Below are 17,454 nucleotides of genomic sequence, written 5' to 3'. Positions count from 1 at the left end.
AAATAGAGGCTGAAATAAAAACAGTAACTGATATTTGTTAAGCTGACATTCACTGAGTTTACATGCAGTATCTCACTTAATTCTTACAAACAACTCTATGATTCTGTTATTATCTTTATGAGGCTCAGAGAGGTTAAATAATTTGACTATGGCTACACAGCAGTATTTCAAACCCCGCTAGTTATTCTGGCTCCAGAACCTGCTTTCTTAACCAGTATTCTACACTGTCTCCATGAAGATAGGGGTTCACTACAGAACAGGTTAAGTCTGAAAAGTTCTATTGCCAACAGGAAGAATTTCTGGAGACCTGAAATACCTATCTTACTGTACTTGGTGGTTTCTTCTCTACTTGACCCTAGCTAGGCCTCATAGGTTCTGACAATAATAGGGACCTAATTCAGTAATAAATATAGCTGTAAGATATCCTTTAGCTGTTGAATACCATCCTCTTGCTACTAGATCCTTTAGAAGTCTGCATTTCAAACTAATAATATCCATCACAAGACATCTTTATTATGTCTGTAGATTTTTTGGTTTCCTTTTTTTTTTTTTTTTTACATAGCATCAAACATGATGAAGGCATTTAATGTATTTGTGGATAATGATGGCATCATCTAATTTGACGGTTGAAATCAACACATTAGCTGGGCAGGTATTATCATTCCTTGTTACAGTTAAAGAAGAAGATAAACCAGATTAATATCTAGGTGATAAGAAACTAGACTCCAGGCTTAGATATATCCAATTCATTTCATATATTGTTGACAGATTAACTGAATTGAGTTGGACTAATCTTGAATACCTGTATGCCAGGGACTTTGTTAGATACTGACTATCAAAATGAATATGAGTTACATACCCTTATCATGATTTCCTACTCAATACCCCCAAATACTTCCTTATTCCCTTTAAGATCATGTCCAAATTCTTCCTTCTAGCCTTCGGGCCCTCTATAATTTAAATCCTACCATAATCCAGTCATTATGGCAAAAGTATTTTTTACCCATTCTCCCAAAACAAATCTTTGCTATAATTAGGTGGTTTTTATACTGTCCTCTTATATCCAAGTCTCATTCTCCTCTCTGTTCAAGTTGCTCTCTCCCTGAGCCCACTTTTGTCTAGCCTTTAAGGTTATCCATGTAAAACATTTTTCAAGGCCTAGTTCATTTCTCATTTCTTTCAATAATTAGGAACTCAATAGTGTTTTTACATCCATCCTCACTTGATTCTTAATGCAATGCTGTGTATAGGTAAGTAAGCAAAACTTGCTAGGCTTCATTTTATAAATGAGGAAACTGAGGCTCAGAAGTTAAGGGACTTCCCCAAGTTTATACAGCAAGTATCAGAGCTAGGATTTGAACTTAAGTCTTCTGATTAAGTCCAGTGCTTACTTCTTGGTTTATAGTATACTATGACATTTTTAACTCCTTTAGAATTTACAATCTATATTATTATTCAAGGTTTTCTGTTTTATGCCACATAATCTCTGCTGGAGCAAATTAGACATGGTAACTCTCTTTTATGCACTTCATAGAGTCTAGCACAGTGCTAGGCAAGTCATAAGCACTAAATATATTTTGGTTGGTTGAGCCCTTATACTACATCCCACCATATTTTCCTTAGGGCACTAGATAAATATTTCCTGAAGGAATCAATACATCAATGATGGAGATTTTCTCTCCCTGGGCACTCACTCCCTCACACCTAGGATAGGAAGAAGCCCCTAAGATTCCTTTTCACTGCTTCATCTTTCTCCTGCCACCTTTGGTTCTTTCGATAGACGCCTCCTTTATATAGAGAATCCAGTAGAGGGTCTGGAACACAACCCTATAGGTAAGGGCTTTATTTTTATTTTCAAGTCTGCCCTAGACTTTCAGGACCAAAAGTTCAAATCGCAGCAGGACTGATTCAGCCCTTTCACAAGCAACTTAGTACTGTACAGTTTGTTTAGACTGGTCAAGTTTCCAGGTCCTGGCAGAGTAGCATCTATTATCTCTACAAGTTTTAATATATCAGCTTCCCTTGCCATATTTCACTTTCCATGTCTTTCTTCTCTAAAATCAGGTGAACATGCAAAATTACATACTTACACAGTTATATACTTATCAACAACCATGTCAAATAGCTTCAAGGAATTTAAGTACAATATGAGGAGGTTTTTTTTTTCCCCTCTGAGTTAGGCAAAACTAAGAAGTATGCAAAAGTTATACTCCTCAATCCTTGGTAGAAAGGGGGCACTTTGTAATCATTCTTTAGCTAGTATATCAAATAACTGAGGAAGGATGTGGTGTTGTTAAATTTTATTCAATCCACCTCAGCTGGAAGGCTGACTGGACAAAAGATCTTAAGTGAAAAACACTTTGCCAGGGGAAAAGAAAAAAACTAAGTAGGAAATTTTTCCTTTAATTTTTAATTGTGAAATATTTCAAACATACAGCAAAGAACAGAGAGAATAACGAACAGCCAGACACTCGATAGACAGCAATATCATGTTCTAACATTTTACTCCTCAGATTTTAAGAAGTAAAACGTTACAGTTAAAGCTCATTGTGAACTTCTCTATGAGCCCTTTCCTCCCTCTCTGTACATGTAATTATCCTCCTGAATTTGGTGTTTATCTTTCTATTCATGTTTTTTATATTATGTATGTGGTATATTTTTCTTTACAATTCATTCAGAAAATTCTAGCTTCTAAAACATTTAATTTTTTTTTAATTTAAGGGTGTTATATGAAATACTTATAAAAGAGTAAATAAAAAATTTTTCCTGTGTACAAACTTCTAGCTCAGGAATAGATAGATAAGTAGATATCTGTTAAGACCAATACTGTATAGCAATAGGTTAACTGTGACTCCAGGAGGGATGTGCTTTTGGGTGTTTACTATATAACTTATCTCCATGTTTACTTCTTATATAATAAAATGTTGAAAAAAAAATAAAACAAAAACCTCTAGTTCATATTTTGTCTGAAAATCTCAGTGAGGTAGGATATCAACTGGTTTCAGATACTTAAGGACCTATACTACTTACAGAAAACAATAATTAGGCTCGATAGTCTACTTACTGTTTGAGCTCTTGCTTTATGGTATATAACAGATAAAAAGAGAAAAGATCAGTTTCTCTGAGATTTAGCTTCACATAGTTCTTGTAAAACAGTTATTTCAGCTTTGACTTTTCCATCTTTTTTTGGAGAGGTCATAAAAATGGTTTGTTAAAATCCCTCTCTCACTATGATTTAAGCCCAAAGCTGGAAAACTATTTATGATTAATAAGCATCTCTAATAAAATGAGTATATTAAATAATTAGAGGAGAAATACTTTTAAAAGTTTTTAAAAGATTTTTATAGTCCCCCCCCCCCAAACATTCTAAATTCTTTACCTTAGGAAACTGCTCTGCTAAAGCTATGAGAAGAATTAAAACAAAAGACATTCACTATTGATAAAATGCCACTGTGACATAACATTTATGCAATAATACTTGCCTGCAACTTGAGGTTATTTTCTGATGTATATATTATTTTTGCCTCAAAATAAGCATGCTAATTTTTTAAGGAAGGAGAAAGTAAGTCTCAATGGATGTACTTTTCAAGGTCATGCAACCAATACAAGCACAGGTCTCCTCACTCTAATACCAGTGCTCTTTCCACATAATTAAGAACAATAGACTACACAGGGAATGCACTTAGCATTACTAGCTAGGTGGAGGGACTGGGGAGGGAGTGAGCAATTGTGGGGATCGTTTTGTAAACTATATAGATATCTAACCAATGTACTGAATACTTGAAAATAATTAAAATAAATTAATTAAAACATTTTTTTCATAACTACAATTGAAAAAAAGATGAGATTAATTTTAATGATATATTTCATTTTACCCAACATATCTAAAATATTATCATTTCAACATGGAGTCGATATTAAAAGTAAGATGCTATTAAAAATTTTTTTTTTTTTATCTCAGTGACATTTAGGGATGTATGTCCAAGCTTATTTTTAAAAACTGAGCAAATAGGAAGATATAATAAATGACTGTTAAAAATAAAGTCCTTACTGAAATTTATTGATTACTGAAAACCATTTATAATTATGGTTCTTTTCATGTCATAGAAAATTTTGGGCTTTCAGTGAGAGCCTATGACAGATTTAGCTAACACTAAATGAACTACAATTAAAGAAAGTTATTTTCTTTTTATATTATTACCAGGAGTAATTTATCCTAGATATTACTGGAACAGAGGTGGATGATTAAATAGTCAATTAAATTGTAACAAAACCAACAGCTCTCTCACCCTCCATTCTGACACTTTTAAAAGTTGAATGTATTCCAAAGTGCAACCTAACTACACATTTAAAACTTAATTCTTTTAAGAAGAAATCCCACCACTGAAAAAAAGAACAAAAACATATACTTGCCTTTGTGGGCTATAAGATTAGTCTTCTTTGTAAAGATGTTATCCCTATTTAAAGGAATCTTAATTCTCCACAGCCACCCCATCTTCAAAGGGCCATACTGATATTGGACTATAATGGGTGATACTACTTGAATGATGGATGTGTTCCATTTATTATTAAGCTCACGTCTCCGAAGGAGTTCAAATTTTGCTCGGCATCCAAAAAACATGAGGGAGTAGCCATGTTTTCTCCCGAGGACCCTTTTTCTTAAAATCTCAGAGGAAAGAGATCATATTAGGAGGTAGTAATTCAAGCAAGAAGAGGGTCTAGAGTAAGCTGAAGCAGATGTTATGAAGAGAAAGGGAAAAGTTTGAGATAAAAATGTGTATGTATATTTTATATAATCCTGCCACTAAAATAAACTCTATGTTATATTTTAAAATTCGATTAAAATAGGTTTTGCCAAATGGTCAAGAACACCCAGATGATAAAGCTTGTACTGCTACAATAGGATATAAGGATCAGTCTGCCCAAGTCTACTTTAAACCTGATGCCAACGATTCCTACTTGGATGTTTGCTCAAGAAGTTACTTTCACTAATTTAAAATGGTTTCATCTGTACTAATACTTTGTTTCAGTCTATAACCATTTTCTTATGGTTTTTTTTTTTTTTTTTCATTAGGAAGAGGTTCAGGAGGTAGAAGTGACAGGCTTAGGGATTGATTGAATTTTGGGGGAAAACTCAGGAATGAATATGAATTTTCTAGCTTAAAATACTAAGTGGATGGTGGGGTCCTTAACAAGTGGAGGAAGAAACTTTGGAAGAGAAATAAATTTGATAAATATATTAAAGACAATCACAGAATACACAAGAAATTGTAGGCAGTTAGAAATAGGGTTTAACGCTCAAAAAGAAATCTGAGGTGGATAGATTTGAAAGTTCTTGGCACACAGGCATAAAGAATGAGGTGGATGAGGTTGCCAAGGGACTACATATAGAGAATGTGAAGCCATAAACACCCTTGAAATTATATGCAAATTTAAGTTGTATGGACACATTTCTTTGATGAAAGGTCTAGTGTTTTAATCAGCTTTTCAAATGACTCCATGTCCCTCCAAAATTTGAAAGTTTCTATTTATACTATAAAGTAAAAGAGAGGCAAGGATGGTTTCCTGGTGAAAATTAGCTTTTAGACAGGGGAAGAATTGCTGGTGAAACCAATTGGGAGGCTATGGGTAGAGAACATAAGGAGAACCAGAAAAGAATGATGATAAGAAAGCCAAAGGAGAACTGTAGAGAGGAATGGTTAGCAGTATCATTTAAGATGGGGACTAAAAAGTATTCACTAGAAATCTTCACGAGAGTAGCAGTTTGAGTGGTGGAGGAAACAAAAGTCAGATTTCATGGATTAAGAGAGAATGGGAGTTGACGAAGGCCGTAAGCACACTGTCCTTTTAAGAAATCAAAATAAAATTTTAGTTTCAGGTGAAAGCGAGGTTATGGAATTGTATTTTAAAATTATATTTTAATTTCTTTTAGTCTGATAAAGACCTGATCACGTTTATGATGGAAACAAGCCTCATTATATATTTATATATTTAACCCAATGACAAAAGAGGACATTGTCACAATAATTGAACTTGACCTGCAAGCATTTTTAAATTAAAGGATACAATATTTAAAGAGTTTAAACTCTAAGAAACAGAAAGGTATAGATGACAAGACCATTAGAATGTTTTGTAGATTCAAAACCTTCTTAAATGTGTTCACACACTAGAACCTAAAAGATCCATATCAAATTAGCTTGTCAGCCATTTTCCAGAAATGTCTAGTGACAGAAAAATGTAACTGTGTGTGTGTGTTTTAAGGATAATTTAATTTCTCATTCTTGACATATGCCTGACATATGAAGAGATCTGTAGAGGCTTATTTTCTGCCTTTCTGTATGTGTTTGTATGGCCTAAGAGTAGATGCAAAATCAGAGATAAGTGTGTTAAAATAATGGCTATCTCAACCAATCCCTTGGCAATCTCAATCAATCTCTTAGTTTATATTATTATTACCGTGCTGCTAAGTAATCCTCGCCTCCTCAAATCCAGGCCAGTTCCCAAACTCCCACCAGACAAAATTACCAGCATGCTATGTGGCATTTAGAGTTCAGTACACCCAAAATAAAACTACAGTTGTAAAAAACAAAACCAGGGGGTGAGGGAAAGAATCCAGTTAGTGACCTTTACATTGTGGAACTTAGTACTCCAAAAACCGAGCACCTGCACAGTTACCTAATTATGGTTAAGGAACTTGGAATTTCATATGTATCTTCTGGCCATCAGGTTATTTATTTATTTTCTTTTCTTCTATAAGGCCTATATTTTCATATCAATTATAAATATTTTATATGGCTAAAGATACAGCAGCAATATATTTGTAAGAGAGACTATGTGTGTAAAAAATATATGTTATAGATCGTCCTTTTAATAAAAAGCCCTACGTTTGTTCTTCTTAACATTGAGTCATTTGGTATTCTATAGAATTCGTACATTAACCTAAGATAATCATTTAACTTAATTGCATATTAAAAGCGATTCCATGGATTAGATGTTCCAGTTCTTAAGAAGAGGGATAGTTAAACAAAACAAAATACAACAAAACAAACTGGCCTCCTAGGCATATTTTAACTTATTTGAAAAAGGCTTTAATCTTAATATTAACTGCTTTTTTTTTTGGATGAAGAACTAGGCTGTAGTGATTTTGAAGGTTTTTGAAATATGTACTGTTAAGATTTGTTTATTATGGGCATAAAATTATAATCCTAGTTTTAGAAGAACTCAGTTTATAATGATAAAAAGGAATAGCAAAAATAATAATAGTTACTACTTGTTGAGTGCCTATTAACTGTAATAGGCACTTAACCTTTTATCTTAAATCCTTATGAAAAACTGTAAAATATTCTTGTTTCTATTACAGAGTTGGGGGAGTGGGCTCGAAGAAGCTAAATATCTTTTCTCAAAGCCTGTAAATGGATGAAAAGTTTGGTTCTTTATTCATTCCTACTTCTGAAAGTTACTGCGTACCTTCTTCTATGTGCCAGAATTCAAGGATACAACCATGAACGAGATAGAGATCATTCCTGCCCTCACTCAGTTTTAAGTGGCAAGAATAGACAACAAATAACATGTAACAATAGTGTTAGCAGTGCTGTGAAAGGGAAGTAAAGTGTTCTGTTAGAACATGTAGTGAGAATTTTTCCACTGAGGAGTAAGGACTGTTGTAAGCAAAGGTGGCTCACAACTAATTATGTGTTTCAAACCGTTTCTAAATTTTCTGACGTTTTGTTCGGTGTTTCAGCAGAACAGCTGTTTTAGGGCTGGGTTAGGTCATTGATAACAGGTCCTTCTCTCTCCAAATGGCTGCTTAGCTTGGGGAAATTCCCAGTGAATAATTAACACCAGAATAGTCTGCTGATTATGTTTATTCATACATTCTTTCTGCCTCAGGATGGTGGAATAGTAGTGAGTCAGAGAAGCAAGTCGATGAGTCTTTCCTTAATAAAAATTCATTGAGTGGATGAAACAAAATGATCAGTACCTTTAAATAGGGTTTTCCAAATGGCTGTGACTTTAGGTAATAATCATCCAGGCTGAATCAGATTTGACCTACTGACTCAGAGATGGGAAGCTCCAGTTTCAAATGCAATACTACATTTGTTAAATAAGAACTTAATTGGTATCTAAAGTCTACAACTTCTGTCCTTGTTTTTTCTCATTCATGATCTTAATACCATATGATGTAAAGGGTTAGTAACAGACAGAGAAGTTAGGCTGTGTTTGTGAAATAAAATAGAAAAGAATTTAGTCAAATACTAGTGAAAGTACAATCACTTTCTATCTTGCCATAATATTTGGTGCTTAATATTTGTTAAAACTTTTCTATAAACTATTTTATTTGCTTTTCAACAATCCTATAGGATAAATGGGCAGATGTCATCCTTATTTCATAGATGAGGAAACTGAAGCTTAACATAGTAAGAGGTGAGACAAAACTAAAATCAGGTCTTCTTGCTCTTAGTTCGTTGCTCTTTCCCTCTATTATACTGCTACATGTCCACACTTCCCTTAATGACCCCTTTGTATATATAAAAAGAAAATCAACACTGTAGACTTGGAATCTTATCTAACTAAACAGGGAGGTTAAAACAGAACTGAATTTTGATCTACAAAAATGCCATTATACAGGTTGATAGAAAATATTTGTATGCCTATAATTTATATACATTTCCTGCTTAATCCTAATTTAAAGAACAGATACTGCTCTGGAATAAATTTTTAACTTTACCTGGGAAATATTGTTTTTCAGAAATCTTGTTCTCTAAAAGCATCTGATGAAAATATGACAAGCATTTTGAACTACCTTTTCTGAAGACAAATAGTCTACAGATAATATTCAACATATTAGTTCTAGTAAGTGTTCTTTAGTTTCACTTTGTAAAAATTCTCCATTAGATGGTTTACTCATCATCTTTTGAGATAATTATGAATGTTGAAGTGACACGATGGCAATTGAGAGTTCATTTGGGTTATAGCAGGGAATCTTTCTATAGCACGTATTTTTTTAATATATATTTAAAACATAAATAGACACAGATGATACATACATACATACTAATACATACATACATATATATATATAAAATTTTTCTTACCCTGAAATATATGCTTGTGTATACCTTGTGCACAAACACACACATATAGATGGATGTGTGTGTGTGTGTGTGTGTGTGCGCGTGTGTTTCCGGGTAAAGAAAATTATGTATATCAGGGGTTCCTACAGTTTATACTATTTCAAGCCATAAACATAAGAATATAAGAGAAGTGGGGGAGGGTGGAACTTGACCTTATACTGAACTCAGCAGTTCTGAATTAAGTGTTCAGAATAGACTTTTCCTCTTACCCTTTCATCTAAAATGAATAATTTGTAGTAAACGAAAAGGAAAGTATATTAATTTTATTAATTTTTTTAAATTCCTTGAATATTTCCTGGTGAAAAGTGAGATTCTAATTCTGGGGGTTTGAGTGAAGAAGTGGAGAAGAATGGGCAAATCTTTGGTTCTTATTTGTGGGCTATTTCTTCAAAAAATGAAATTAATTATACCTTTTATTTAATTGGGAAAATAATTTTGGGAGAAGATAACAGCACTATAAAAGGTAATCATCCAGTCATGAATTACTTTTAAAGCTACAAGATGCCCGTTGCTATACAAGCTTCCCTAGTGTCAATTCATACATTTATCATTTTTTACTCAGCAATTTTACGTTTAGGTAATGCATGCCTATTAGTTGCCAGGGCTTGGCCTGGACCTCGGGAATGCAAAAATGAGGAATGCATAAGAGCTGACAGCCTAGAGGGAGACAAAAAAGAGTAAAAATTGAAGTCTTTCCTTAGAGAGATATGTGACTTATTAAGAACTTTAATTGCTAATTTTATAAACCAAATTAATACAGAACAGACCCCAAAATTCAACATAATTTTAGAGCAGGATTAACAGCAAATTCACTGAAACTTTTTCATAAGTATGTGAAACTATCCTGTGAATGTGTCTTTTATTTTGGATATATAGTTGTCTTTAACTTGTAGGTTATGATTTTTTGTTGTTGTTATTGATGGGAAAAAAAAGTCCTTAATATAGTGGTTCTCCTATCCTGGATGTATGCCTTTGAACTCATTCCCTGGGTTTTCTTGGTTGCATTGTTCTGTCTGTAGGGTAGGGCTTTACCCTGAGATAATACCAATTAATGGTCTTGCTAAATTTGGTGAGCCAATACCAATACAAGTCATCACTACTCCATCTCTACTCTTCAAACTCATTCCCTGGGTTTCCTTGGCTGCACTGTTCTGTCTGTAGGGTAGGGCCTTACCCTGAGATAATACCAATTAATGGTCTTGCTAAGTTTGGTGAGCCAATATCAATATAAGTCATCACTACTCTACCTCTACTTTTGAGTTCCTTACAACATGGCTTTGGTTTTACTTTTAAACATAATCTAGAAAAAGCTCTTCATATGCCTCAAAAACTCAATGGCAAGGGGAACACAGTAGCCCTAGCAGGACTTTGGATTATGAATAGTTTCTAGGATTAGGCTCTGGTTAGTAGAACCTACACATCTGCTGAAATAAGTCAGACAGAGAAAGACAAATACCATATGATTTCACTTATATGTGGAATTTAAAGAACAATATAAATGAACAAACAAAACAGAAACAGACTCATAGATACAGAGAATAAACTGATGGTTGCCAGATGGGAGTGGAGTGTGTAGGCTAGGTGAAAAAGGTGAAGGGATTAAGAAGTACAATCAATAGTCATGAAATAGTCACAGGATGTAAAGCGTGGCATAAGGAATATAGTCAGTAATATTGTAATAACTAGTATGGTGCTGAGTGGGTACTAGACTTTGTAAATTATATAAATGTCTAATGTCTGAATACCTGAAACTAATATAAAGTAACACTAAATGTCAACTATAATTGAAAAAATAATAGTAAAAAAAATGAGTACAAGTTCTGTAGTAGTATGAGTAGGTTCAATTTTGATCCAACACTGAGTAGCTATATGACCTAAGACAAGGGAAAAAAAGAATCTACACATCTGCCTCTACAGACTCCTTCCAGCAGCAGTTGGCACAGTTTCTGCCACAATCACTTAGAGCACTGCTGCCCACTAGCCCTGAGGGTTGAAGGACAGTTCAGTACTGAGGAAGACTCTATTGGTGGACTCAGCAAAAAGTGATAACCCAAAGCCAGAGATTTCCCAAGGTTGGCCTCTTTCATGTGGTCTGTGTAAATAAAGTACGAAATTGTTGAAGATATTCCTTGAGAGTGCCAAAAATTAGTCACCTAAGGTGATAGACCTAAGGAGTACACGATTCCTCTAAAAACTTTTGTTTTATCTAGGATCCATGAGCTGAATAGGTCTCAAGACCTTCCTTACAGGGCATGACAAAATACATTGCCACTTCTAGGAGACATGTCCCATTACAGTCTTAGGTCAAAGGATTCACCATCAATTTCAAACTGTTTCAATAGAGGGCTGTGGTCATTAAGAGCCAAACGAAAAAGGCGTTCTAAGTAATAGCCACAACTGTGATGGATGCTCCAGTTGTGTTCTACAGATCCACCATACAAAGGCTTAGCTAATAATAAAAGGTCGCTCTAATCTGGTTTAATTCCATTTGAAAACCAATAATTGTGTTTTCCACCAGCCTTATGATGCGACTTCAGAATCTGAAGCCTAGGATGTGGTCTCCAGCCTGAATCTTTTGGACCTTGATGGGATGAACAAACATTGATGCAAGAAGTTCCAACTCACATCGCTGAAGAGCTACATCTGGATTGTCCATAACTGGTAGAAGTACATGCGGGTACCAAGGGGGGTATTGCATCCACATGTAGAACACTGGAGATGATGGTAGTAGCTGTGGCTTTAGCTCTCTCTTGCAACTCCCTGCCAATGCCCTTTTAAAAGAAGTATTTCTATAAAGAATATTTGTATAGCACTTTGCAATTACTGAAAGTGGACTTTTTCAAAAATGTACGGAAACCTCATATTGGACTGTAGCTAAAATTAAAAATTCATTGCTATTGCCATTTATTTAATCATTAGATATTATACAGCATCCATCTAGTTCTTAAGGGAGATGTCCCCTTGGTTTTAGTCTATTTCTCCTTTCAATTCTATCAGTTTTTGCTTCACACATTTTGATGGTTGTCAGATGTATAAATGTTTACAACTGTTATATCTTCTTGCTGTATTGAATCTTTTGTTAACATGTAATGTCCTTTGTCTCTGGTAAATTTTTTTTTTTTTAATTTGAAGTCTATTTTAACTGGTATTAGTATACCTACCTCTGCTCTCTTTTGGTTACCATTTGCATGGAAACATTCCCATCCTTTCATTTTCAACCTGTCTTGTGTCTTTGAATCTCAAATGAGTTTCTTGTACTTGGGTCATGTGTTTTTAACTCTTATGCCAATCTGTTTTGACTGGAGAGTTTAATCCATTCTCAGGGTAATTACTAATAAGAAGGGACTCACTTCTGTTATTGTGCTATTTTTTTAAATACATGCCTTACAGCATTTTTTTGGTCCTTCAATTCTTTTGTAGTGAAATGTTTAAATTCCTTTCTCATTTCCTTTTTTGTATATTCTGTAGCTAATATTTTTGTGATTATAATGGAAGTTATATTTAACAATCTAAAGTTATAACACTCTGATTTCAACATATACCAGCTTGGCTTCAATAACATACAAAAGTCCTGCTCCTTTATAGCTCCATCATCACCCCTTTTAGTGGTTGATGTCGCAACACTCCATCTTTATACACTATGTGTCCAAAAACATAAAATAATCATTATTTTAAATGCAGTAGTCTCTTAAATTATGTAGAAAACAAGATTTGGAGTTAGAAAGCAAAGTTATAGTAACACTAGCTTTTACATTAATAACTTTTTTCTTTAAATGTATTCATTTCTTAAATCACATAGGAAAAAAGTATAGTTACAAGTCATTGTTACAATACTAGTTTTTATAACTATCCTTGTATTTACCTTTATTGAGATCTTTATTTCTCCATATGGCTTCCAGTTACTGTCTGGTGTCCTTTCATTTCACCTTGCAAGAAGCCTTTGAGCATTTCTTGCAGGACAGGTCTAGTGGTTGCCAATTCCCTCAGTTTATATTTATCTAGAATGTCTTAATTTTCCACTGTTAAAGGGCAATTTTGCCAGATATAGAATTCTTGGTTGACAGGTTTTTGTTTTGTTGTTGTTGTTGTTGTTGTTTTTACTTTTAGCATTTGAATATATTGGCTGACTGTCTTCTGGCCTCCAAGTTTCTGATGAGAAATCTGCTTTTAGTCTTATTGAGGATCCCTCATATGTGACAATACACTTCTCTCTCACTACTTTGAAGATTCTTTGTCTTTTGAAAGTTTGATTATAACGTATCTCAGTATAGTTCTACTTTGAGTTCATCTTACTTGAAGTTCACCGACCTTCTTAGATATTTATATTCTTTCATCTTTCATCAAATTAATGAAATTTTTAGCCATTATTTCTCCAAATATTCTCTCTCCTCCTTCTGGGACTCCCACGATATGTACGTTGGCCCTCTTAATAATGTCCCATAGGTCTTTTAGGCTCTGTTTGCTTTTCGTCAGTCTTTTTTCTTTCTGTTCCTCAGACTTGAGAATTTCCATTTTCCTATCTTCAAGTTTGATAACACTTTCTCCTGTCTGCTCAAATCTGTATTTGAATTCATCTAGGGATTTTTCATGTCAGTTACTGTGCTTTATACCTCCAGAAATTCTTTTGGGTTTCTTTTTAAGTTTTTAGCAATATTTCGATTTTGTTTACACATAATTTTCTTGATTTTCTTCACATCTTCTTTTAGTTATTTTAACATCTTTAAGACAGTTGTTTTAAAATCTTTATATAGTATATCTGCCATTAGGTCTCTTTCAGGGACAATTTTCCTTTCAATTGGTCATACTTTCCTATTTTTTTGTATGCTTTATGTTTTTTTTTGGTTGAACATTGGACATTTGAATCTAATAATGTAGTAATTTTGGAAAATAGATTCTCCATTTTCCCCAAGATTTACTATTTATTATTATTATTATCATCATCATCATCATCATCATTATCATTTTGATTGTTGCAAGCTGTCTCTATGCAATAGATCAGACTGAGGTATAAACTTAAGGTCACTTTTTGGCCTATCTGTGGGTACGTGTGGTCACTTTCTAATTATCACCTCATATGCAGTTATTTTTAAATGTCCTAGTCTTTAATGTCTGGCTTCCAAAAGGGAAAAAAGCAAACAATGAAGGGAGATAAAAAAGGCTGCCAGCCATTTAAATGTCTGTAAGTCATTTCAGCTGGAGGGAAAGGATCCTGCGACAATGGGAGGTGCAACAACAGCTGCCTGCCTCTTTGCAGGCACCTCTGTGATCAGAAGCAGCAATAAGCTATCAGAGCACAGATCCCCGATGGTGGGAAGACAAAGTCATTTTTGCCCATCCTGTCTTCTAGAGCTGTGTGCAAGCTCCTTCAGGAACACATGCAGAACTGCCTGCCATGGGCTGAGGGTGGGGGAAGGGTATCTGCTAAAAGCTAAGGGCTGAAATTGACCACAGTTTATCTTTCAAGTCTTCCCCTGGAAGTTGCAAGTCTTCAACAGACTCCAGAGTTCCAAAATAGTTATATCAGACAGATACTGCAGTGCAGTTGTTGTCTAGGTAAAGACACAGAGTCCTGATGCTTCCTATTCCACCATCTTCTCAGAATCTTCTGTCAGCAGTGATAGGTATTTGATACTTTATTGGTCTTTGGGTTTTTAACAATACAAGAAAACAACTATTTCAAAACTTTGGCAAAATCAAGAATTGGAGAGAAATTTGCTTTTTTTGTATGTTTGTTTATACCATGAAGAATAACATCTGGGGAAAAAAAGTAAGATTATTTACCTAGCTTTAAAAGATATACCTAATTTCATCATGGCTGCAATAATTAGATTTGCTTTTCAAATCAGATTTAAGAATGCCTTTTATTGCTACCAGAAGCAGAACATGCCAGATAAATATAAAAGAGGGCCTGTGAATACATTCTTCAGAAATAAAGAGTACTTCAGTGAAATGAAAATTCTTATTCCTGTCAAGTGGCTAGGAAAAGAGCCTTTAAAAATGTGCACTCAGCAATTTAAAGGGGCTACTTCATACAATGGCAGAACTCAGAGATGAGAGAATAGTTCACTGCACCCTCCCCCCCCGTGGTCACACCCAAATGTTTTATAAACAGCTGACAGTTCTTCAAATTAGAAGAGTAACCCACGTAGTGGGAGGTAGAGATTTAAACTTCAGAAGGGCCAATGGCAAAAGAAGTACAGTTTCGATGTGGTCAGTTAGAAGCAGTTTTTAATACATGAAAAGCTCTACTTTTGTAAATCGACCAATCAATCAATCAATCACACATATATTCTGTTATAAGCTCAATAAATGTTTCACTTCTCTATGAAATGCTGATGTCATCATTCTATTTCTTAAAACAGAAAAACGAGCTAGTGGAACATCTTACTATCAAATAATTCAAAAAAATAATTCTTTATACTGTATTTGTAACTTTTCTGTAATAAGAGATTTTTCAAAATTAAAAAATAAAAAGATAAAATATAAGGATTAAATTGTCAGCTCATATTTACAATGGACTTTTCCTCTTTACCACTTTCTATTTTTTTTTAAATCAATGAATTCTACCTCACATTCATTAGGATGTCCACTGTCCAAAACCCAGAAAATAACAAGTATTGGTGGAGATGAGAAGAACTTGAAATCCTTGTGCACTGGTGGTAGGAACGTAAAATGGTATAGTATGGTGGGTCTTTAAAATATTAAAAATAGAATTACTATATGATTCCCTTCTGGGTAATACTCAATTAAAAGCTAGGTCTTGAGAAATCTGTACCCCATGTTCATAGCAACATTATTCACAATAGCCAAAAGGTGGAAGCAACCTAAATGTCCATTAACAGATGAATGGAGAAATAAAATGTGGCTTATGTTACATACAATATTATTCAGCTTTAAAAAGGAAATTCTGACACATGCTATAACTTGGATGAACCTTGAGGACACTATGCTAAGTGAAATAAGCCAGTTACAAAAGGACATATATTATATGATTCTCCTTATGTGAGGTACCTACAGTAGTCACATTCTCAGAAATGAAAAGTAGAATGTTGGTTGCCAGGGGCTAGGGGAAGAGGAGGATAGGGAATTATTCTTTAATGGATACAGGGTTTCAGTTTTGGAAGTAAAGTATTCTTTAGGTTAATATACTCTTTAACTGGAACATATACTGAAGTAGAAGTACATCTGTACTCTTCACAGCCAAAATATAGGCAATGTAGTACATTTATTGTCATTATGATACATAAATCCATACAAAAATTATTCTACCAAATAGGCTGGAATTAAATGATATCATATCTCAAAAGTACAAAATAAATAAAACAAATAAAAGATAAAGAACTTGATGGAGTACCAGAGACAGAGATCTAGAGGAAAGATTTTTCCACAAACTAAGTGAATTAGGAACACAGTGCCACTGTGAAACTATATCTTACACAAAGACATGCCCTGATTCACTTCTAGTAAAGATATCATTTCTAGTAAAGACATCAACGTTTCTATTCTCATTTATTCATTCCACAAGCATTTACTGAGCGTCAACTAAATGCTAATTGCTGTGGATACTAAGATAAAAGACAGTCCCTGTCCTCATGTTGCTGTCAGATGGGGAGGTGATTGCCCACCTCTAGCCATTTCCCTGCGACAGCTTCCTGGAGAGTTTGCTTGCCTTTTCTTATACTGTATAACACTGCTAGACTCTCTTTTGGCAGTCATGTCATTCCTCCAGACAAAGATCTATCACACCAAAACTCTTCTGCTTTTAAGACATAGACAATTATCTTCTTATTGTCCCCCAAACACATTAGCATCTATTTCCAAATTACTGAGGATTTCCTTCTCCTCTCTCCCATCCTTCTACATTTAGAATGGTCTTCTGCTCTCCTATCTAAATTCATTTATTCAAGACCTGGCTCTTCCAAGAGATTGTCTGAGACTCCACTGGCCCATATTGCTCTCTCTCTCCTCTATTTGCTGAAAACTTTCTTTTCATTGCTAGGTTTGAAGTACCTTAGGGAAAACAATATGTTTTCAAAGGTGAAGAACTTTTTCAGTAGATAGTGAATAAATCTTTGTGTCTATGAAGACTAAGGAGGAAGAAACGAGGCTTAAAAACAGAAGAGGTTTTGGGTTGAACATGAAAAGTTACTTTGCATTGAGTTGCAAAATAAAAATAAAAATTGGCAACATATATGTATTGCTTGAATTGGGGAAAAACATTTAAAAAAGAACAATTTCTCCCAAGTCTTTGAAACCATGTTATTTTATAGTACTATAAATTGCTCACCCCAAAGACAATGTCCTAAATTGTCATTCCTTT

General features: G+C 34.2%; 1 protein-coding gene and 1 pseudogene across 5 annotated transcripts in view; both read right to left on the bottom strand.

The window, feature by feature from the left end:
• Positions 1–17,454, bottom strand: part of SSH2 (slingshot protein phosphatase 2) — a 219,564-nt gene that overhangs the window by 98,450 nt on the left and 103,660 nt on the right. The window lies entirely within an intron of this gene.
• On the bottom strand, positions 540–16,010 carry LOC118603850 (annotated as a pseudogene).

This window comes from Rousettus aegyptiacus, unplaced genomic scaffold, assembly GCF_014176215.1.
Source record: "Rousettus aegyptiacus isolate mRouAeg1 unplaced genomic scaffold, mRouAeg1.p scaffold_m13_p_6, whole genome shotgun sequence".
Lineage (NCBI taxonomy): Eukaryota > Metazoa > Chordata > Mammalia > Chiroptera > Pteropodidae > Rousettus > Rousettus aegyptiacus.
This window is presented reverse-complemented; position numbering and strand designations above follow the sequence as displayed.